Here is a 22,152-nt window from a genome sequence, read left to right as displayed (position 1 = left end):
TCTTGAGAGTGTCTTGTAGTTTTCATGGTATAGGTCTTTCACTTCTTTGGTTAGGTTTATTCCTAGGTATTTTATTCGTTTTGATGCAATTGTGAATGCAGTTGTTTTCCTGATTTCTCTTTCTATTGGTTCATTGTTAGTGTATAGGAAAGCCACAGATTTCTGTGAATTAATCTTGTATCCTGCAAATTTGCTGTATTCCGATATTAGTTCTAGTAGTTTTGGAGTGGAGTCTTTAGGGTTTTTTGTGTACAATATCATGTCATCTGCAAGTAGTGACAGTTTAACTTCTTCTTTGCCAATCTGGATTCCTTGTATTTCTTTGTTTTGTCTGATTGCCATGGGTAGGACCTCCAGTACTGTTAAATAACAGTGGGGAGAGTGGGCATCCCTGTCTTGTTCCCGATCTCAGAGGAAAAGCTTTCAGCTTCTCACCGTTCAGTATGATGTTGGCTGTGGGTTTATCATATATGGCCTTTATTATGTTGAGGTACTTGCCCTCTATACCCATTTTGCTGAGAGTTTTTATCATGAATGGATGTTGAATTTTGTCAAATGCTTTTTCAGCATCTATGGAGATGATCATGTGGTTTTTGTCCTTCTTTTTGTTGATGTGGTGGATGATGTTGATGGATTTTTGACTGTTGTACCATCCTTGCATCCCTGGGATCAATCCCACTTGGTCATGGTGTATGATCCTTTTGATATATTTTTGAATTTCATTTGCTAATATTTTATTGAGTATTTTTGTATCTACATTCATCAGGGATATTGGTCTGTAATTTTCTTTTTTGGTGGGGTCTTTGCCTGGTTTTCGTATTAGGGTGATGTTGGCTTCATAGAATGAGTTTGGGAGTATTCCCTCCTCTTCTTTTTTTGGAAAACTTTAAGGAGAATAGGTATTATGTCTTCTCAGTATGTCTGATAAAATTCTGAGGTAAGTCCATCTGGCCCGGGGGTTTTGTTCTTGGGTAGTTTTTGATTACTGTTTCAATTTCTTGGCTCATAATTGGTTTGTTTAACTTTTGTGTTTCTTCCTTGGTCAGTCTTGGAAGGTTGTATTTTTCTAGGAAGTTGTCCATTTCTTCTAGGTTTTCCAGCTTGTTGGCATATAGGTTTTCATAGTAGTCTTCAATAATTCTTTGTATTTCTGTGGGATCTGTCATGATTTTTCCTTTCTCATTTCTGATTCTGTTGATTTGTGTTGATTCTCTTTTTCTCTTAATAAGTTTGGCTAGAGGCTTATCTATTTTGTTTATTTTCTCAAAGAACCAGCTCTTGGTTTCATTGAGTTTTGCTATTGTTTTATTCTTCTCAATTTTGTTTATTTCTTCTCTGATCTTTATTATGTCCCTCCTTCTGCTGACGTTAGGCCTCATTTGTTCTTCTTTTTCCGGTTCCGATAATTTTGATGTTCGACTATTCATTTGGGATTGTTCTTCCTTCTTTAAGTGTGCCTGGATCGCTATATACTTACCTCTTAAGACTGCTTTCGCTGTATCCCACAGAAGTTGGGGCTTTGTGTTGTTGTTGGCATTTGTTTCCATATATTCCTTGATCTCTATTTTAATTTATTCATTGATCCATTGATTATTTAGGAGCATGTTGTTAAGCCTCCATGTGTTTGTGAGCCTTTTTGTTTTCTTTGTAGAATTTATTTCTAGTTTTATACCTTTGTGGTCTGAAAAGTTGGTTGGTAGAATTTCAATCTTTTGAAATTTACTGAGGCTCTTTTTGTGGGCTAGTATGTGGTCTATTCTGGAGAATGTTCCATGTGCACTTGAGAAGAATGTATATCCTGTTGCTTTTGGATGTAGAGTTCTATAGATGTCTATTAGGTCCATCTGTTCTACTGTGTTTTTCAGTGCCTCCGTGTCCTTAGTTATTTTCTGCCCAGTGGATCTATCCTTTGGGGTGAGTGGCATGTTGAATTCTCCTAAAATGAATGCATTGCAGTCTATTTCCCCCTTTATTTCTGTTAGTATTTGTTTCACATATGCTGGTGCTCCTGTGTTGGGTGCATATATATTTAGAATAGTTATATCCTCTTGTTGGACTGAGCCCTTTATCATTATGTAATGTCCTTCTTTATTTCTTGTTACTTTCTTTGTTTTGAAGTCTATTTTGTCTGATACTAGTACTGCAACCCCTGCTTTCTTCTGTCTGTTGTTTGCCTGAAATATGTTTTTCCATCCCTTGACTTTTAGTCTGTGCATGTCTTTGGGTTTGAGGTGAGTTTCTTGTAAGCAGCATATAGATGGGTCTTGCTTTTTTATCCATTCTATTACTCTGTGTCTTTTGATGGGTGCATTCAGTCCATTTGCATTTAGGGTGACTATTGAAAGATATGTACTTATTGCCATTGCAGGCTTTAGATTTGTGGTTACCAAAGGTTCAAGGTTAGCTTCTTTAGTGTCTTACTGCCTAACTTAGCTCACTTATTGAGCTGTTATGTACACTGTCTGTAGATTCTTTTCTTCTCTCCCTTCTTGTTCCTCCTCCTCCATTCTTTATATGTTGGTTGTTTTATTCTGTGCTCTTTCGTGTTTCCTTTAACTGCTTTTACTGGGTAGTTGATTTTATTTTTTGCCTTTAGTTAGTATTTGTTTGGTCTGCTTTCTATGCTGTGATTTTATTTTCTCTGGGGACATCTGTTTAGTCTTAGGAGGGCTCCTGTCTAGAACAGTCCCTCTAAAATACCCTGTAGAGGTGGTTTGTGGGAAGCAAATTCCCTCAACTTTTGCTTGTCTGGGAATTGTTTAATCCCTCCTTCATATTTAAATGATAATCGTGCTGGATACAGTATCCTTGGTTCTAGGCCCTTCTGTTTCATTGCATTAAATATATCATGCCATTCTCTTCTGGCCTGTAAGGTTTCTGTCGAGAAGTCTGATGATAGCCTGATGGGTTTTCCTTTATAGGTGACCTTTTTCTCTCTAGCTGCCTTTAAAAGTCTTTCCTTGTCCTTAATCTTTGCCATTTTAATTATTATGTGTCTTGGTGTTGTCCTCCTTGGGTCCTTTCTGTTGGGAGTTCTGTGTATTTCCGTGGTCTGTTCGATTATTTCCTCCCCCAGTTTGGGGAAGTTTTCAGCAATTATTTCTTCATAGAGACTTTCTATCCCTTTTTCTCTCTCTTCTTCCTCTGGTACCCCTATAATATGGATATTGTTCCTTTTGGATTGGTCACACAGTTCTCTTAATATTGTTTCATTCCTGGAGATTCTTTCACCTCTTTCTGTGTCAGCTTCTATGTGTTCCTGTTCGTTGGTTTCTATTCCATCAATGGCCTCTTGCATCTTATCCATTCTGCTTATAAATCCTTCCAGAGTTTGTTTCACTTCTGTAATCTCCTTCCTGGAGTCTGTAATCTCCCTCCAGACTTCATCCCTTAGCTCTTGTATATTTCTCTGCATCTCCATCAGCATGTTTATGATTTTTATTTTGAATTCTTTTTCAGGAAGACTGGGTAGGTCTGTCTCCTTCTCAGGTGTTGTCTCTGTTATCTTGGTCTGCCTGAAATTTTGCCTTTTCATGGCCATAGAGATAGTTTGCAGAGCTGGCCCGAATGACAGCTGGAAGAACTTCTCTTCTTGTTGATTTGTGGCCTTCCTCTCCTGGGAGAAAAGCGACCTCTAGTGGCTTGTGCTGGGCAGCTTTGCACAGACAGGGTTTCTGATTCTTGCCCTGCCGCTATGGAGTTTATCTCCTCTGTTGCTGTGAGCATGGCCTGCCCTGCACTGCTGCTCCGATATGGTGGAGCTGCGTTGGAGGGGGAAACGGCCTGGAGACTATTTATCTCTGTGAGGGGCCTCTGTGCTCCCTGCTTCCCAGGGGGTTAGAGTACCCATAGTTCCCCAGATTCCCTGCTGCTGGACTAAGTCTCCCAGGACGCTTCTGATTGTTTTTGGGGTCCCTGTCCCTTTAAGACTTCCAGAAAGCACTAGCTTTTCTTTGTCCCCATGGCGCCAGCTGCAGAGACCTGCTCACAGGTCTTACTGTCCTGTTTCCCTATTATCCAGGACCCCACGTATGCACTGTGTCTGTCCTGTGGTGCGGATGGCTAGGGCTGCGTGTTCAGCAGTCCTGGGCTCCCTCTCCCTCCTGCTCCGACTCCTCTCCTCCTGCCTGGAGCTGGGGTGAGGGGCGCTCGGGTCCCGCTGGGCCACAGCTTGTATCTTATCCCCTTCACGAGGTGCTGGGTTCTCGCAGGTATAGATGTGGTCTGGATGTTGTCCTGTCTTCTGGTCTCTCTTTTAGGAAGAGTTGTCTTGGTTGTATTTTCAAAAATATATGTGGTTTTGGGAGGAGATTTCCGCTGCTCTACTCACGCCGCCATCTTGGCTCCCTCCTCTCAGGCATATTTTTATAAAAGTATCCCAGCTAGCAAATAAAGGAAGAGAGAATCAGATCACTATTTTTCATACCTCTAGTGAAACAGTGGATCTAGATAATCATAGTCAATGGGTACTCACATCACAAAATGAGAGAAGTAGACACTGTGTGATGCCTGTTGGAATGATGAAGTATATTCAATGAAGCATTTTTTTTGTCAAAGCATCACTCCAAGTCAGATTGAGCTTCTGGTTATAACTCTCAGTTTATGGGAAATATCGTCCTGGGAGGACATGCTAAATGTTACCATCCAGTTGGCAATCAGCAAAATCCAGAATGTGAGAAATACTACAGGGCATCACTAATAATTTGATTTCTTCACAAATAAATTGTAAGGAAAGCAAGAGGGAGAAGAAAGTATAATTTTAAAAAGACCTAAGAAACCCATAAAAAGGCAATGTGTGGAAATTGTTTGGATCTTGATTCAAACAAACCACAAAAATAAATGTAGAAAATAATTAGAAATATTTGGCACTGGTTATATTTTTAATAATATTAAGGAATTGTAAATATTTACATAGATTAAAGGTATTATAATTATGTTCTTTAAATGGTCCTTATTTTTAGGGATACTTACTGAACTAAAGAAATATTATAAGGTCTGGGATTTCATTCAAAAGAGTACAATGGTTAAGGGCTTGGAGTTGTGTGGGAGGGCTGCTAGAACAAGACTGACTCTGAATGGGTACTTGTTGAAGGTAGGAGATAGGTATGTGGGGATCTACCGTATTTCTCTTTGTATACACATTTGGACTATTGGTAAAGTTTTAAAAATGTATTTCAATAGATGGGATTACTAAATTCCATCCATGGATGGTACAAAGATCTATATAACTTAAGAAAATCATTCCAAATTACAAACAAATAATTCATCCAGTCATTAATTTAAAACTCACTTCCACAAATCCCCCTACATGTAATAGGTATGAATCTTGGTCTATAAACTCCAGTGTGTAAGAGGAAGAATGTTTTCAAAAACTTTCTGAAACCCAATTGAGGTTCTATTTAAAAATCCAAAGAGTAGAAACATGTGGAAAATTAATTTCAGCCAGTTGAGGATCACCCCCTCTTTTCCCCTGGGGTGCATCCAAGTCCAAGTTACCGTATTGCTGTGGTCTGGGATCAGAGGGCATCTGGTTAGTGCTCAGTATCATCTGTACATGCTGCCATCTGACCCTTCATCTTTAGTCCATGTAGATCACTAGGAGTCATCCCTTTTTCCAATCTTCGGCTCCTTCAAGTCTGCCTGTTTCTGGTTTATAATTCAGTCTCCTTCTCAGATACAGAGAAATCATTGTGTCTACACCAGGCTGTAGTACAGAAAATTTTTGTGAGGTCCTCCCAGACCTGGGTACAGCACAGCCTGGAAATGAAGCACAAGTCTCTTCTGCTCTTGTATCCCATACATTTTTGGGGGTTCAGATCATCCCTTCCACCACTAGCCCTCAGCTTTACACAGAGCAGTTTTCCAGGTGCTGGCTTTTGCTTGCTACACCTGCCCATCCCTCCACAGTCTTCTCTGTCCCACCTCAAGCACACCAGTCTAGTCTCGGAAGCAGAAAGCCTCTGTCATACTTTTTACTCTTCTCTGAGTCATTTCTGTTGCCCTACAAGTCAGGCATTTGAAATTCAAAGACCGAAAAGAGACTCTTCTTTTATTTCCTTTCTGAAACAACCCATTCCCAGTGGGAATGAATGAATTGCCTAAGTATGGAGCTGTGCAAGGGGAGGAAGGACAATAATATTTAGATATGTCTGCAAATAATAACAAGCACTATTCTAAAAGTGCTTCACATGTAGGAATCCAACTAATCTTCATAACAACCTTATGAAGTAATTAGTATTATCTCCATATGATGGACCATGAACATGAGGCAGAGATTGCACAGGTAGTAAGTGGTAGCATTCGAATTCCAATCCCTGCAGTCATGCTCTAGATCCGTGCTCTTTAAGCCATTACAAAAAATACACTGGAAATAAGACCTGATTCATTTGAAAGTCCTGGTGGAGGTCTTTTTCGCACATGTACTCTCTTCTCTTCAATCATCAGAAGCATAAAACCAGCTACCACTTTTTTTCTTTTCCTCATCCACATACAGTGTAGATTATGTGGAGGAAGAAACTTAATACATACTAAAGTCTAACTGAAACATCTCACTATAGCACTAGAATCCATATTATTAAGCCTCCATTTTATTTCAGATGAGGACATTAACCTTTAGTTTCCCTAATGTTCCAGTGGTCCCACAGTGAGAAAATGGAGTGCTGTGATGCAAGCCCAAGGTCATCTGATTGACCAAGGTCATGCTAATTCCCTGGCCACAGGAGCGCTTCACACTGTGTTTTGACCTGAAATTGGAGGTGGACAGTTCCAAGGCCCTTATGAACATTTGGCCCTGTGAAGGGAGAGGAGATTTAGGCCTTGGGCCTGTCAAACAGATACCTTTTCACCAGCTGTGATTCTGCTTGCCTTTACGAAGCATTAATGAAAAAGCTAGAGGAATAACAGATGCAACACAAACACACTTGAACCTTCCAGTCGGGGTCCTCGATCCCCTTTGTCTCTTCTCTGCACTGTGCATCATCTGCATTAAAAAGCCCAGTGGATCTTTTTCCCCTGCTTCCCATCAGCCCATAAAATGTCCTTTCTGACACTCCTCTGGGAGAGTCCCATGTCAGGCAGTAACAGACTGAGGAGGGTGCAAGTAATTAGAACTTAGATGTTAATTCAGTCTGCATAGTCAGTCACACAGAGAATGCACCAGCTTGACATATGACGCATAGGCCATTTTATGGAAATGACCTAAACAAATTTTTTGGTAAAAGTTGATAGCATATTTTTTTGTGCCAATCATTCATTTTTTTAAGGGAACAGAGGCAGTACCACTGACTAAAATGAATTCTTTGGAGCTAGTGTCAATGACTCAACTTTGGTTGTTCATAGAATACCATTTTTTAACTTTTGCTTTTTCTTCTCTACCCCTCATCCTCCATCAGAGGTGATACATTTAATTAGAAAAGTCATTGGTAGATATAAATATATTTAAAAATAAAGATGCTCAGGTATATAAGCCAATAGTTTCTGTAAGAAATTCTTGAGACACGACTGTACATCACAACTGTGTTATAGAAATCCTCAGTTGATACACAGAAAACACACACATGCAGACACACACACCTTGACTGAGGTTAAACTGCTCTCCTCCCCTTCTTGTCAAAATAATGTAACATAATGATAGTGCTGTCATTATAAATATTTGGAGGCTTCTGCACCTTGATAATTGATGAATTCTGAGTGTTGGAGAACTCAGAGAATAATTTTTAAGTCAGCATGAGCATAATGTTCAAAGCATTTCCTTGGATTGTCAGAATGAAAACCAGAACCATCCTCTGTTTCTTAAGAAATGATGGGGAAGCATGACAGAGGCAAATAGACCCAGGCCTCTGTTAATTCCTAGGTCTTCCTCCGGTAAATTGAAAATGGTTCCTCCCTTCTGTGAATCTGCCACCCTCCACGTGGCCCGGATGCCATACACCTGCTCAGCGTCAGCGGGACCCACCAGAGCATATGGCAGCTCACATATTGCCTTGTCCCAGCACGGATTGAACGCTGGTCACCTGGGCTCTGTTTTCAAGTGGTGTGACAGCAGCTGTGGGAAGCCCAGAGAATGACAGACTTTCACTGCTCATCTTACTAGTGGGAAAGAAAAGAGAGGGAAACAGAAGGGAGATGTTTTCATATACCCAGCAGCTTTGACTTGACTCCTCTGTTAAAGAACACTCTGCTCATTAGCTTTCCCCACAGTGAGCAGGTGCCATGGAAGGGAAACCCTGATTTTTTTTTCACTGAGAATTGCTAGTCCATTGTAGTAGGCAGAATTATGCCCCCTAAGGGTTCTGTCTTCTAATCTCCAGGACCTATGACTGTGTTACCTTACATGGCCAAGGGGAATTAGGTAGCAGATGGACTTAAGGTTGCCAATCATGTGACTTTAAAGTGAGATTATCCTGGAAAACCTTGGTGGGGGTGGGCAGTGTAAACACAAGGGTCCTTAAGTGGGGAAAGGGAGGCAGAATTGGTCAGAGTGGTGCTCTGTGAGAAGCACCTGACCTGCCATGGCTGGCATTAAAGATGGAAGAATAGAGCCACTAGCCAAGGACTGTGGGCAGCCTCTAGAAGCTGGAAAAAGCAAGAAACAGGATCTTCCTTAGAACCTCTGGAAAGGCACGCAGCCCTGACAATGCCTTGATTTTAGCCAAGTGTGATCCATGTTGGACTTCTGCACTACAGAAACTGACATCATACGTGTGTCTTATTTTGAGCCCTGCATTTGTGGTGATTTGTCACAGCAGCAATAAGAAACTGATACATGGAGTGAAGGCTGAGGGGGCTCGCAAATTTGGAGTAAATCAGAATCATCTGGAGAGTTTTTTAAATTCTTCATGCTGAGCCGTACCCCACACCATTCATGTCAGAATCTCTGACCCTCAAAATCAGAATTTTATAAACTCTCAGGTGATTTTAATGTGTGAGCAAAGTTGAGAAGCAATAATTTAGTGGATAGAATCCCAACAGTGTTTAGACTCAGGAAAGCTGGGTTCAAATCCCATTTCTATCATTTTAAGATTGAGCTCAGAATTTTATTTCACCTACACATTAAATGTTCATGTACATTTATATTTGTACCTATAAAATATATATGTTTGTATATGTATACACATACACACACACATACACAACCCTTCTATAAAATGGGATGTTATTTGTAAGTGAGGTTTTACATGTAAAGAGTCTAGCACATAGTAAATACTTTTAATGAAAGTTATTTTGGTATAAGTAGTTGAGAGCTGTTACAGGGCTTTGAAAAATCCTTCTCTGGCAACATCAAAAAAATGTGCTTATTTTCCTATTTTATGTGTTTCTGGGCTCATGAGTCTCAAAGTATATTCTCAAGTGGAAGCCATCCTTAAATTTATGTCAGATCACTGACATGTTGGGAAAAACAAGAATGTTTTATGAAAGGTTTTTTTAAAAATATTGATGCTTAAGCAGTCCTTCCCCTTATTTGAGCTTTGTCTGCACTTCCCCATCACCTTTCAGGCTCGTATTGCCTGCTGTGACCTCAGGCAATGTCCTTCACCTTGCCTTGAGCCTCCATCTCCATGTTCTTAAAATAGGGACCACAGTTCTCGCCTTTCCAATTATTGTGGGGACTAGAGAGAGCAAGTATAAAGTATCCAGCACAATTCCTGACCTGTAATCATGACTTAATAAATGGCATTTTTATAGTGCTATGGGTCAAGTCCAAATCCAACGAATGGAATGGAAGAATAAAGTGAAAATTCAGTAAAGAGAGTGAGTTGCTAGGCATGAAATCAGTGAAGAGGTTGAGGACTTTGGCTGGGCCAGATGTCCATCCCCGTGCAGGTGCCCACCAGGTGTGGCAGAGGTGGACACAGCTGTATGCAGTGGCTCCTGCCTGTCGAATACCAGACACTGAGCCAACATGGTCGGCTTCAGGGACCTGGAAGCGTGCAACAGGCCAGCCTGTGCCCGAGTAACTCAGGTGTTTCCAGTTACCCGTCCCAGCCGTTGTTAATTCCCTGAGGGCAGGAACTTGGCTCACAGAAATGGTTCTGTCCTCTAATTCCCCAGCTCAGTTCTGGGTACACAGCAAATGAACAACAAGACCCTGCTGTTTCACTAACCCATAAGAGTCACATACAAATGACTGGGAGAAATGTAACACATTCTGTCTTCCTTTCAATTTCAGTTAAGTGGAAAGTTGTATGTTTCTTCAAGCCAGGCGCTATCAAATGTCTTGGCCAAGACAAGGGCTTGGGCTGAGATATTTTAATATCTTAGAGTAAAAAATTAAAATATCAAGCCCAATATCTCAGCTTGGGCTGAGAGCAAGGGGGTGCATGAGTTCAGTCTCAGGGGCGTGATATTGGCTGAGTCGCTGGTCTTTCTTTGCGCTGTTTTACCTGTTCAGTGGGAATAGCGTGATGGCAGTATCTGCCGGGACTATTTCACAGAGCACCCGAGTCAAGTATGAAGCATGCAGGTTTCAATAAATGTGAAACAAAGTAATACTTTGGGGTTCAAAGGAGGGAAAGCTCACATCTGGCTGGGGACAAAAGAGAAAACTTTATAAGGAAACAATCCAAAAAATAAAATTTCTCTTTTTAAGTTGTTGCAGGATTCAGTCTCCTGGTTCCAGATGCAGCTGGTAGAGATGTGTCAATGGTAAAGATGGACTGGATGGGGCATGAGCTGTGAAGCTACTCCCTCCTGGGCTCAAATCCCAGTACATTCATATTCACTCACTGTATGTGGAACCTCGGTCAAGACACTTCGCTGACCCTTCGCGTTGCTTTCTACAAAGAGCAGTGATGACCAGGATACGGCAGGGATGACTATTACGAGCTTCTGCAGCACACCCCTAACAGTGCCTGCATTGTGGTATGTGAAAACTTAGGGTTCCTCCCCCCATTCCTGACGCTCTCTCAAGAAGGCCAGTTGTCTGAAGGGAAATTATAGTTGGAAACATTCTTCTACTAAAAGAGCAATTATTTATTTTGGCTATAATTTTTAAAGACATTGGTAATTATAAACATACACACATATATAGCATGTTATATATATATATATATACACACATATATTGAAAGACATTCTTAGAGTAAAAAATTAAAATATCAATAAAGCAAAAGCTCTATTAATCCTCTTTTTAGGGGTAGATTTCCTTCTAAAAAGTCAGTTTTCACCAGTGAAATTGGAAGCCCAATTATTGTCCTATCCAACTTGAAGGACCAGACACCTGGCGTTGGTTCCCTTGAGGCACGGTCATATCTAAAACCATCCTCAGGAGGCACTAAAGAAATGCATGTAGCAGCCCTAGTGATTTGTAGGTTGGCAATCTCTTCCTGGGTTCAGACCAGGCCAGAACAGCTCTAAAATCAGCCACTCCTAAAATGCCCTCCTTACTCACTCTGCCCTTGACCCTTGCTAGGAATGCATCCCTGTGGTGCGCTGTATGAGAAAGGACAGGCACCAGGAATCCAAAGATGGTGATACACAAAGTTTAGTACTTCCTGCCACTTGCCGGTAGCACAGGCAGGTTATGGAAACTCTGCTTCCCAATTTCCTCATCTGTGAAATGGGAATGGTATTAGTTACAATTATATTCTGTAACATATAACATATTATTATAATTATATGAATAATACATTACACATATAATTATGTCACAGGATCGCTGTGAACATTGATCACATGCTTTAAAATCTTGAAATATTTCTAAAATACAAGACATTATTAAGACATAATGTAATAAAAAATGGAAGAAAGTTTGGAAGATACAAGAATGTAAAGTAATGGATTTAATTGCTTATTACTCTCTTCTAAATTATGTTCCTAATTTTATAAAATCCCATGGGTTTCATCCTTCGCTATTGTACAGTATCTTTTCACACTGCAGTTTATAGCTCTGGGATAGTTTATAATGAAGGCCTTCCATTCAACAAATATTTATCAAGCACCTATTAAATGCCAGCCCTCATCAAACCAGTGAACAAAACAAACAAAAAGATCTGCCCTCATGGTGCTTACATGATTTTAGGAAATCCCACGATCATGACCCAAGAAAGTTCTCTGATACACAGCTGCTGTAAGTGAGGTCCCAGGGTCTTGTGCGCCTCATCTTCTGCCCAATATATTCCTGGAGCCCAGATCTCTCAAAAATCTACTATGTGGCTTTTGTGCAAGGACAGGCATTTGGAATTTTAAGCCAGACCAATGTTTGGTGCTCAGAAGTTGGACAGGAACCATGTGTTGAGTGCCAGCAATGCTGTTTGAGAACCAGTATCTGGGTTTAATTTCCACTGTCTGTCAGAAGGAAGCTTTGATCAGACCCTGCATTTTTTCACTTTTCCTAAGTGATTAGAGATGACTACTGGCCCATTACCACTGCCTCCACATGAGCTCTGGGTTGGCCATGATATCAGAGATTTATTTACATGAATTCCCTCTGAATTGCCCTGTGTATGGCTTCTCTCCCCTCCAGTCATGGTACAGTTAGTGCTAGGGCTCAACGTGGGAGTGAATGTGTGTCTAGGCAGGTAAGGGATGGGAAGTGGGGAGGGGCCCCACAAGTAAGTGACTGCAGCTGGCTCTTAATGGCTTTTCTTCTCTACCGTCATTTTCCTTCAAGCCCAAAAGAAACTCTTTGTAATACGTGTTAAAATTATGGTTCAGATTTCTGATGATCAAGTTACATAGATTAAAGTAATGGATACCAGACTCTGCATCAATTCAGGTATAAATATGGATGAAATGAATGTACATTATCCACTGTTATAAATCTGTGTGTTCAAGGAAAGATATAAATCTCCCAAACCTTTCCTACCTCAGGGTATGAATTTTTTTTTCCCAGTGTTTTCAATGAAATTACGATTTGGAGTAATTTGCTGGTTTTGCAGAAACCTCTAGCTTTTTTTTCTTTTTTTACAAGAAAGGGTAGAGTATATTATTTATAATGGCGAGTCATTAAAATGCTCCAGGAAGTCATCATTGCAGAGGGGGTTGGAGAGGGAAGGGGTTATACGGCATTCCAGATGTGCATGTGTGGAGAAAGGCCATGCGTTTAGAGAAATTTATAGCACCTGGCTCCATTGTAAAGGGTTCTTGGCCTGGGGCATTGCTGTTCTTCCCCCCTCCCCTCAGCCCTATCAACACTGTACATGCAGGGGCTCACAGGCGTCAGTGTGTGATGGACACATGGCCCCAGGATGTTGTGGTCTGGAAGGGAAGACTGAGTTCTTGCTCCTGCTAAGCCACATTGCTGATGAAAGTGTCTGAGCTCCTTGCAGCCTGGGGCCCTCACAGGAACAAGAAGCCTCACAGGGAGGTAAAGAGCAGAGCTGAACACCGCACAGAAACACAGACCTCAGTAGCTGCACATTTGACCACTGTAGCTTACCTCTTGGAGTTTCACAATCTGTAAACTGAAGATAATAATACACATTCCATGAGGTTGGCATGAGGATGAAATGAGATTACTTGTGTGAAGACACCTAGTGCAATTCCTTCCTCTTCCTGCTCAGACTTTCAGCTTGTATTTTGATAGACTTATGACCACCATTATCCTAAATGGATATGCCCTGTGGACTCCCTGCCATTCTCCTGCTCCCCTCAGCTAAGGCCACTGCTGATACCACATAGAGGTTCAACTGTTTCAAAGTCTTAAATAATAAGTGAAGACTGTAACAAGGAGGACCAGGCTCTTTCTGTGGTATTGCTTCATTCCCTCCCTGCATCATCCAAATTAGTGATCTGTCACTTTGTCCTGGTGCCAGCCTGTAAAAGGGAAAAATGGAAAGCCTGTTAAGCGGGAAAGGACCTACATCACTCTCTTCACGTTCTCCTGGTCAGAACTGACTGTCATGGCCCTACCAAATCATGAGGGGGACTGAGAAACGTATTCTTTAGCCGGCAGTAGCCATGGACCTAGCTGAATTCACTTAGTATGGAGGAAAGGAAGATAGATATTGGGAGATAATTAACAGTCCATTGTTCTAGAAAGGGTGGTGGGGTGCCCACAGGAAGTTGTGCCAGGAACTCAAATAGAACATATGCTTGAAGAGAGGGTTTTGGGTCCTGTGAGGGTAGAGAAAGGACAACTGCTATCCCATAGGTCATGAAATGTGTTTATGACTAATAATCAGTTTTGTCAGGATGTAGCTATAGGCTCACTTTGTTAATGTGCAAATTTCAGAGGCCACGGTCATTGGGCCTGTCCTCTACTGGGTCAAGTAAAGCTGACTTTTCTCTGCAGCACAGTCAGTCATCCTGTGCCAGCCCAACACCCAGCATGGTTTTTACCTTTGCCCTTCCCGCGCATTTCCTACAGACATGGTGTCCATTCCACAGCCGTTGACTGACTGAGTGAGTGAATGCATAAATGAGTCCGTGTCATAAAGAACAAGTAGGAACTGGGCACCGGGATGACAGTGATGTCAGTGGGCACTTCATCAGCAAAACCAAATCGTCTCCTCTCCTGAGCCGCCACCTCCTTCCCTCCTAAGAGGTGTCCTTGCTTCTCATTTGTGCAAGGAAACAGAAGCAAAATTTCCTTGGTGCCCACACCAGCCCCACATTGGTACAGACGGCACGCCCATCCTCCCTTCCCTCCCTCCTGTTCAGTTCCGCGAGCCGCTCCCCCAGGGCGGCTCTTCGCTTCTGCTCCTCAGGGCCTTGTTCCACCTGTAAGCCCTCTGTCATGCATCTTCACATTCTTCCTTCTCTTCCAGCTCTTTCAGACTTTAAATAAAGTTGCAGTTCTCCCACCTTTAATCACTCCATCTCTATCTACAGTTGCACCTTCCCCCTCCGCACTTCATGGCCGACTTTTTAAAGGAGTTGGCTAAAGGCATTGTGCCTCCTTCTGTAGCTTCCACTCCCTTCCCTCTATCCCACCCTGCTTGGCTTCCATCCTTACCACCACCCTGGTACTGCTGACCATCTTGGTGCCGTTCCCAGGGGCACTTTGCAGTTCTTACCTCACTTGGCCTTGTGAAAGCAACTCTGAGTCCTGTGCTCATCTCTAGTATCACAGAGCACCATGTCACATTTGTGCTTGTTTTTAAAATTATAGGAAGATACTTCAGTAGCATATTCCTTAGTTGTTTACACTGTAGACGTAAATTGCAATTTGATTCACACTGACCAGAATATACGGGGATTTGATGTTTTTCTACCTCTAGTTTCTAAGGGAAATTACCTCCCTTGGCGCATCTGTTGCATGTTAATTACTTGAATAATAATAGGACCAGTGTCTTACTTTTATAGAGGTTTTCCATTTACAGAGGGATTTCACACACATATTCTCATTTGAGCCTCACCATAACTCTGTGTGGCTCAGAGAGAGTAAGTGAATTATTTAAAGTTATGCAGCAGGATTGGGTCATAAACTGAGGTCTCCTGACTCTTAATCCAGTTCCATGGCAGGTTAAAAGTACAAAACTTCAATTGGTGCCTTCTCCAGCCTGGGCCTGAGACAGGCACGTGTGTAGATCCCTCTCAGAACCCTGCAAAGACTCTTAATTCGTTCTTGTTTGTCCTTTATATTCAAATTGCCAATTTCAACAGTGGAGAAAGCCCAATTCAGCTCAGTTCACCAATATTTTCTGATTTTTTATTTATGCTACTTCTGAGGGAGGCTCTGATTTTTTGTGAATGGACTTGCTAAATCTGACACATCTATATGAGCAGGTGGACAATCAAGCCTGACCTGTTAAAACATCAAGTATAACTTCCAAGGTCTTCTGTACTGTGGTAGACATTGTGTTACCCAGGGACAGTGGTCAGCTGTTTCATGGCAACGTCTCATCTATTCAGCTCTTGACATCTGGCTCCCAGGACACCTGATATAGAGGATGCTGAAAGCAAAGTAGCGTGGTAGCTCAAGGCTTCTGCTACTGAGACAAGAGCTTTCACATAATCTCATAAAGCATATGGAAGCTGCCAGATCATTCCCAGGACAGCCATCCTCTCTCCCATCTATGGAGAAGGAAATCCAGCTTTGGTCACCCTTTCCAAACAATGGACCAAATGCTCCCAAATATTCCCCAGTCTCAAGAGAAAAGAGAACTTCATGGGAGGAAGAGCTGGTGATCTCGGCAGCGCACTCTCAGGACAGGCTTGGGCTGAGGGGTGCCTGCGGCCTGCCCCCCTCTCTAAGGGCTCTGACTCCCACAGCAGTTCCCCAGCCCCTCCTCCCTTGCAAATGCAGAGACTGAGGGCAGGTTACATGAAAGAAATGGGGTGCCATGTGGTGGTTAGACTGGAAGGTGACCCTAATGAGCAGAAGGACACTAATCTACCTAGCATACCCCCACCAGCATTTGCACCTTCCCTCATATTAAAAGGAAAATGTTTAAAGCCCAAGTCCCTGCTTAAGAAAGCACAAAACAGGGCCACCAAAGCTTAGGCTTTGGTCCAGGTCCCTTTTCTGCCTTTTTAAGAAATTATTTGATCTTGGGTACAATAGCTGAGACCTCCTGGTTCTTAGAAGATGGAAGGAGGAATTCTGAGGCACAGAATTGCCCTTCAACTTCCTTCGTGTGCGAGAATCTCAGAGCAGGCATCCAGATCCTGGCTTGGCCCAGCACGTGGATTGGCCCCCCACCTCTCAGGAGAGGCTCCAAGTTTCCTCTCCCTGGACCTGCAACCAGGACTGAGCTGCCCAGAAATACCTGCTCATGCAAGTGCAGGGCTCTGGTGGGCAGGAGGCCTGCTACTGTGCCGCTACTGTGCCACTCATTCAGTGAGATCAGAAGTCCATCTTACCCAGCAGTGCCTCAAATGCTGTCCCTTCCTGAGTCAAGCTTCATACACAGCTGCACTCTGTTTGTAGTGTCCGGCGGGCTATCATCTAATTTAAGTGGCTCTCAGACACCCTTTCTGCTTGGAGGTCCAGAATACCAACAGCACCTCCTCAGCCCAAGGGAATCATGAGCCAATAACCCCTCAGTCACCAGGAGTCATTAGACCTCAGGCCTGAGGATGTCAGGGGCAAGTAGGGTGTGTCACTCAATCCCGGGAAGGACAGGCAAGATCCTAGAAAGCGGTAAGTGTGAGCCATCGTCCAAGAGACAATGGACGAATGTGGGTGAGTTCAGTATGGCCAAGGATGGTAACTCAAGGGAGAGGGAATACGTTCTCCAAAGAACCTATCAGTTTTCCATGATGTGTATCCCAAAAAAGGCAACCTTGAAAAGCCATCTTCATCTGGTTTAAGCTAAAAGGAACCCATTTTCCTCTGTGGCTGCCTTTGCTGTTTCTAAGATACATTAACTCAACTATGTCTTAATGAGTTTTGTGGAGCATGCATGTTTCTGGGCCTCACACCAGAAAGAGAGAGATGAACAGGTCTCAATTTGATGTTGCATTGCTCTTAATCTGTGAGGGAAACAAAACTATGTCAACTGCCTGCTACAACTCAAAGTGATGGGGACAGCACTGGACACTGGTCCTGTTGCCCTGGTAGTCAGGGGTATGAGAAGGCTCTTTGGGGTGCCACCTGTACAGGCCATGACCAAGGACAGTGGTTTGGATAAGAAATGCCATTTTGATCATTAGGGGAATTAATAAATAACCTTTATATAGTTTTGTTAAGTAGGCACTGTTTTAAGCACTTAATATATACTAACTCATTTAATTTTCACAGTAACCCCATGAGGTAATTATTATCCTTACTTTATAGCAAGCCTCAGAGACATTAAGTAGTCTGTCCAAGGCCATGACAGTGGCATGCCCCAGATTCTCACCCAGACAGTCTGGCTCTGTATACCATGCTCTTAGCCTGTCCTCTTCATGGTGCTGAGGCCTCTACTACAATGGCCTCTTTGGCCTGCACTACAATGACAAAAATCTCAAGACAGTTTGAGCCAGAAAGTGAGGTGGGAAGCAGAGAATGAACAATGAGGTATGAAATGGGGAACAGGGACTTTGTATACCATACAAAGTCCTTTTTTTCTCAAACTGGAATATAGATATTGCCAGAGGTATATGATGATAAGTCAGGAGACATGATAAGCTATTATCCATTTTGGAAGGATATATTTGCAGAAAAAATGTTTTATTTGTACTCCAAAATTATTTTGAATACACTGCACAAAAATAACAAGCCGCTATTTGATCTGATGTTTTGTTTATCACACAGCAGTTATAAAACAAAATATGCTGAATTTTATTTCCTACCAGTAAATTTCTGATAATGCAAAGGTACAGAGAAATCTTCTGTGTGGATGTCTGTGACTGTGATTTGGGGCTTGTTATTTTCAAGTATAATGATCTTGAATTTGAGAATATTTATCGTGCTTAAAAACAGGAAACTGTAAGCATGAACTAGGAAGTGGTAAAAACTTTGAAAAATGGGCAGAATCTAAACTAACCCGAAATCACTGGGCACCTGGAAAGATGTGCCCTGCCTCGTGCTCTACTTCTCCAGATGAAAATGGTAGCACTGACCACCTGCAATCTGTGGACACATAGTTGATTTCAGCAGCTGGCTTAAAAAATCTGTGCTTAAACACTTCTTAAAATACGTGCCTCGTTGTGTAATCCCTTACTTTAAAGGGCTTAAACTTTGGTGTCTCTTGGGTTAAAAGACTTTGACTCATAAATGCACAACTACATAGACATTTGGCATTCATTGTTTTTATTCCTGCAAATTTTGTAGGACACTTGTGTCTGAACTTTCTGAATCCCAAAGCACAGTTTAGATGGAATATGATGAAAAAAAACCAACCAAACTAAGTATGTTTTACATTTCTTCTGAGTTCAGTATCAAAAATCATCTTGAAAGGTGGAATACCAGTAACAGGGGTGGGAAGAGGTAGGGTCAAATCTAGGTAAGGTCAAAAAGAGGTAGTCATGCTGAAGAAGGTGCCATTATTGAGTGATACTATCACACACTGCCTTCTAATGTGCTCAGAAACACATTCTTGAGCAACTGGTTGAAAACGGAAGTTAATTTGATTTTTTAATATCTAACTATATAAAATACTGATGCCAGTTTTGCAGTCATTTTGTCCTTCCTGTAGTATTTTTAGATTGAAAGTATTCGGATTAAAGTATTTATTGGCAAGGTAGTGACATAAACATCATTGAAATGATATATAAATTTTAAAAATAACTTGTATTACATGCAAAATAATATACACATGCACATATACACATAGGATTTGTGTGCTCAGATGGGAGAAAGGCTCACATCAAAACCACTTGAAATGCACCTTTGAATATGTTAATCAGCTTTGTGATTCTCTCTCTGAGAAGGCATCACCCCCAGAAATACATCTCCTGAATTTCTCAGTATGTTCACTGGGGTAGGAAAGGGATAAATCTCATTTAATAAATAGGGTAGGTAGTGTGAATACTCATCTTTTAAAATAAGCGAAATGAAATGAGATGTGTCTTTGAAAGCTTACTCTGCTCTGAAAAATGTGTATTTGTTTCACCAGAGAAATAACTGAGTCAAGTCATGATTTTCTAATGAAGGGCTACCTAGCTCTTTTTGTCATTGAAGGGAGAGAAACATAACAAAGAGTGGAAACCTGCTGCAAGTGAAGGATTCCATTGTTCTCAATGATTAAAAAGTGGTCCACAAATTTTGGTTCTAGAGGTATTTCCAACATTCTATGAACAAATGAAAGGCGAAACTGAATATTTTATTGTAACAAAGCAATGTTTAGCAATTGACCCATGAGGATTAATTACAGAAATTTTGTTTTTGAGATCCTTCATCCATTTACAGGTCATGAAAGTTACAGCGGTAATCGGAAAATGAAGAGCACTATCTGTCATGTTTCTAGAGTGGCCATGTACTTGATCACCCAAATCAGTAACGAAAGTGAGAATGGAAGTTGGCCCTATTTGTTAATGTATTAGGACAATGTTATAAGCCAGGACTGTGAAAGTACCTCATTAAGTGCTGTCAGTGTATATTTTGCCCTACATCCCCAGACGACTCATTTCTCCCCCCCAAAAAGAATGAAAAGTAAAAGTAAAATATAATACAGCACTATTTCCCTGTGTGATGGTTAATTTATGTGTCTGACGGAGACATAGGGCGCACAGATATTTGATTAAACATTATTTATGCATGCGTCCATGAGGGTGCTTCTGAATGAGGTGAGTGTTTGAATCAACTAAGTAAGGCAGATTGCCCTCCCTAATGTGAGCAGGGCTCATTCAAGTTGTAGAGCATCTGAATAGAACAAAAATGTGGAAGAAGGGAGAATTGACTCTGTGCCTGACTCTTGAGCTGGGACATCAGTCTTCTCCTGCAATTGGGCTAGGAATTGTACCTGCAACTTCCTCCGTTCTCAGGCCTGTTGGCTTGGACTAGAGCTACGCCACTGGCTTTTCTGGGCCTCCACCTTCCAGATGGCATATGGTGGGACATATCCACCTCCATGATCACATTAGCCAATTCTTTATAATAAATGTCTCTCCCTCTCCCTCCTCTTCCCCTCTCTGTCTCTCTCTTTGTCTGTCTGTCTGTCTGTCTATCTATATATATAAATATATGTATGTTCTCTTTCTCTGGAGAATCTTAGTATACCTGAGAAAGTGAAAGAGAATGACAAGGGAACCAGTGACAGTGAATGCAATCTATGCCACAAGAGATTTGTGGTTGAGATGGTCCCCTTTCATCCCTTCCTCCTCTGATCTCATCCTACATGCTCTGTTTACTTGCTTCTAACCTTGTGAGTTTTCTCTGGAAGAGTCTGAAAAGAATGCTGTAGACAAAAGGAAATTGCTGAAGGAGTGTAGACCTAAGAGGCCTCACAGATACTATTCTAGAAGGACCGCTCACTGTTGTTCCAGAGAAGCTGATGGAGAGAAGTGGGGTGAAAATTGAGACATGGATTCAACTGTTGTAGTCAGTTGTCCAGGTGAGAATTAATGAGAACTGGAGCCCAGACCCCGAAAGTGAGTAGAGAATATATTAACGAGATGGAGAAGCTTTAGTGCTGCTGGTCAAAGTGGCTTTTGTCAACCATGAAGACTCCATCTAACCTGAGTTTATAGAACTTACTATCTGAACTATGCAGAGTCAATTGCCTCAGTATTTCAAGGCTGCAGTTCCAAATTTCTACTTGAGAGGAACTGAAGTGGCAAAGAATTCCCACCCCATGCAGCTGAGGCCAGAAGATGGGTTCATCAGATACAAATATGGCTAAGTAGGCCAATGTCCAGATAATTGGGTGGGTATTCAGAAAATACAAGTATAGTGTATTTTATTCAACTAACATCTGCATATAAAATAGGAATTGGGTTCTAAGCATGGTAGAGGAGGAAGAAGGAAAGTTAAATAAAAGGAAATTATTTTTTAAAAGGCAGCAGTGTTGTAGTCACTGCAAGGCACTTTGTACATCCGCTGCTTGTGATGGTCCCCTGACGTAGGGACAACTGTCCCTGCTTTACTGATGGAGTGAAGTGCATTTCCCATGCTCACATGGCTATTAACATAGAATTCCAGTTTCCGAACATACATCTCCCTCCAAAATACATGCTTGTCGTGGCCTCTGCGTGATGCTGGTTGATCTCGCACGCAAGGATGACCCCTGTGGGACCACCCTTCTTGGAACAGCATTTTGCTTCCTGACAAGAAAGCAGGAAGCCCCCAATATAATCTCTAGCCTCTTTCTGGAACAAATAGGTCTTCTTCAAGTTCTTTTCATGATTAAATTGTATCCCTAAAGGCCCAAAATTAGGTCACTTATATCTGTGAGTTCCAGTTCCACTTTACCTATTTAATTAGCAAATTTTAATACAGGGCCTTCCATCTGCCAAGCCCTAGAGCGTGCTGCAGGATATATAAAGGCTGACCCTGCCCTCAAGGAGCTCTAGGCATAGAAGAGAGAAGATATGGGCATAAATAATCATAATGCAAGGCAAACAGATGAGTATCATATTAAAGATACATTTGGAGTGATATGGAAAATTTAGAAGAAGTCATTCAAGTAAAACTTTGTAAATGAGAAGACATTTGGCCTGGGCTGGAAGAATACACTGAAGTTAAATTATGGCACTGGTGTAATGTGTCTCAAGTAGGGGCAAAGCATAAACAGAGGCCCAGAGGCTAGTAATTAGGAGCGTGGGGAGGGGACAGCAAGAAGCAGGTAGTGCTGATGAAGCCCCATCCAGAGGCAGGGAGGAATGGGTGCTGGGTGTTTTCCCACA

The 22,152-nt window shown here is 41.8% G+C and overlaps 1 long non-coding RNA gene across 2 annotated transcripts in view; it reads left to right on the top strand.

Moving 5' to 3' along the window:
- LOC118974140 (uncharacterized) overlaps positions 1-22,152 on the top strand; it is a 146,550-nt gene that overhangs the window by 58,896 nt on the left and 65,502 nt on the right. For both annotated transcript variants that reach the window (XR_005063747.2, XR_012123559.1), the window contains exon 4: positions 10,589-10,860. This is a non-coding gene — a long non-coding RNA (uncharacterized lncRNA). The remainder of the gene's footprint in view (positions 1-10,588; positions 10,861-22,152) is intronic.

This window comes from Manis javanica, chromosome 2 (genome assembly GCF_040802235.1).
Source record: "Manis javanica isolate MJ-LG chromosome 2, MJ_LKY, whole genome shotgun sequence".
Taxonomy (NCBI): domain Eukaryota; kingdom Metazoa; phylum Chordata; class Mammalia; order Pholidota; family Manidae; genus Manis; species Manis javanica.
The sequence above is the reverse complement of the archived record's forward strand: the minus strand, read 5'-3'. Positions and strand labels throughout refer to the sequence as shown.